This window comes from Curcuma longa, chromosome 19, assembly GCF_044706935.1.
Source record: "Curcuma longa cultivar G26 ecotype Majalengka, Jawa Barat chromosome 19, ITB_CL_G26_1.1, whole genome shotgun sequence".
Taxonomy (NCBI): Eukaryota; Viridiplantae; Streptophyta; class Magnoliopsida; order Zingiberales; family Zingiberaceae; genus Curcuma; species Curcuma longa.
Window position 1 is genome coordinate 3129659 of NC_133879.1, and position 2519 is coordinate 3132177.

Genomic DNA, 2519 nt, shown 5'->3' on the forward strand with positions numbered 1-2519 from the left:
GAGGAGTAACGTCAAGCATCACACGATCCCCAATAGATGCCAATAATTTATAACTGAAGTCAACATTGATACATATGTTCTAGTAGAACTAATATGGAGGAGCATACATGAAAGATCTCAATCTGCACTTAGAGGTATTTTTAGAGATTTGTGCTACTTTAAAACATAACGGAGCATCTGCAAATGTGATTAGGTTGTCTTATTCTCGTTCTCACTGCAGGATAAGGCAAAGTCTTGACTCCATTCACTTCCATTGGGCAACATCTCCACATGAGAGGAATGCGGACAATGGTTCCTCGACAAATTCTTTCCTACTTGTAAGATAGCCCACCTAAGACATCTCATCATGAGTTTCATGAAGAAAGACAGAGAGTTCTTGTTTCAGGCATGGGACCGATTCAAGGGACTTCTATAACAATGCCCACATCATGGACTAGAGAGATAGTTTATCATCCATATCTTCTATAATAGAATCTCATATGCAATGAAGATAATCCTAGATTCTGCAATTGGTGGAGCGTTGATGAACAAGAGATTGGATGAGGCCTAAGAGATAACGGAGAGTGTGGTTCTCAACCACCATCAATGGCCATTCGAAAGAGATAATCCCATGAATGTTGCAGGTAAGTATGCCATGAATACTCTAGGCCTAATTGCAGTAAAAATGGATTCACTCACCCAAAGGTTCAATTGTTTCAACGTTAATGTTGTGAATATAACTAATATATCTTGTTCAGTTTGTGGTTTAACAGGACATGAAGCGGATGATTGTCAACTAGGAGCTATTTCAAGAAGCCCAAGTTAAACAAATAGACGTCATCAATAACTTCAACCAGGGATAAGACAACTCTTTCTTGAACACATACAATCCTAGTGGGAGGAACCACTCGAACTTCTCATACAGGAATAATCAAGGTCAAGGTGGATTGGGCAACTATGAACAACCAGTAGAGGATCAATAAGTATCTCCGATATCTAGGCTGGAGAATATGTTCAAAGGGTTCATAACCAAACATGATTAAGCAATCAAGGAGTTTCGACAATGACATACAACCACTAAGGGGGCCATCAAACAAATGAAAGGTACGATTGACAACATTATGAACCATAGTAAAATGCTTGAAACTCAAATTGCATAGGTCACTAGTTCATTATTGAGCCCTCTAGGAAGATTTCTGGCACAACTAGAGACAAATCTCGTCGAACATTACAATGCCATTATTTTGAGCAGTGGGAGATCCTTGACGGAACCACCTATGCCCAAGAAAGACAAGGAAAGGGATCAAATCAACCAGGATAGATAACCATTGATAAAGATGATACTCATGCAGAATCCGAGAAGAAGATAGATGACCCAAGCTCCAAGGTTCTATTGAGATCTTATGTGCCACCGGTGTCCTTCCCTCAGAGATTGGCCAAAGCCAAGAAAGACATGGAATTCAGTTAATTTCTAGAAATGATCAAGTCACTTTGTGTAAGCATACCTTTACTCGATACTCTACATCAAATGCCGAAGTTTATGAAATTTATGAAGGACCTCCTAGCACACCCAAGGAAGGTAGAAGACTATGAGACTATTGCCTTAATAGAGGAATGCAGTGCACTATTTCTAAACAAGCTACCTTCAAAGCTCAAGAATCCAGTAAGCATCTCAATACCGTGCACCATTGGTAAAATAAAGATAAGTAAAGCTTTATGTGACCTCGATAAGAACATAAGTCTTATACCCCTGTCAATTTTTAAGAAATTATGGTTAAGATATTTGAAATTAACAATCATGACCTTACAACTTGCCGACCACTCTTGTGTTGGGTTTCCGATATGCATATTTTAAAATTCATGTTTCTCTAAACATGCAGTGGAAGTGTAATAAATATTTTATTACTATCTACACATAACAACCACACAAGGATACATATGCATGCAAACATAATAATAGATAAGATCATAAATAATTTATATCTTTTGGATGACGCAAAGCAGAAATGACATCAACTAGCAACTTTGAGCAAGGTTGCCTCTACTCGTATCCATGTCGAGATCTCCTTGAGATGACTTTCCTAAGTTACGTGTCATGTCTCCATTTTGATATTAGTCGAAGAAGAGAGACAAGCAATCTGAGCGAGGAACTATGATTAGATTTCGTATCTGACAGCTTAAAACAACCTGGCGATACTAATCGGATTGAACGGAGATGATCACACCATCATTCGAAGGTCGAATGGTTCACTGTCAAGAAGGATAGCAAACCTAATGGCATGGTTGTTCTAGCGACAATAATTGCCCCAGAATAATAGCCAAAAGTAAGAAGCGATACCTTTTAGTGGAGAACCAACCGTCGCTTCTCCTCTTGTTCCTTGCTCCCATCATGAATTGTAGCTTCCTTTGGCTCGGAGATGGCCGACCCTTGGAAGGTACTGATCTTAGAGAAGATTAATGGTTGGTGGTATGCTTGGAAGCCCTCCTTGTTGGTGCAAGGAGCTAGCACTAATCTGTCCTCAGGGTTTCAATGTTTGATA

At 39.3% G+C, this 2519-nt stretch overlaps 1 non-coding gene across 1 annotated transcript; it reads right to left on the reverse strand.

The window, feature by feature from the left end:
* Positions 1 to 328: 328 nt before the first annotated feature.
* Positions 329 to 435, reverse strand: LOC141812808 (small nucleolar RNA R71). Its single transcript, XR_012600341.1, has one exon. It is a non-coding gene; the product is annotated as a small nucleolar RNA R71 (small nucleolar RNA).
* Between the last annotated feature and the right edge of the window lie 2084 nt (positions 436 to 2519).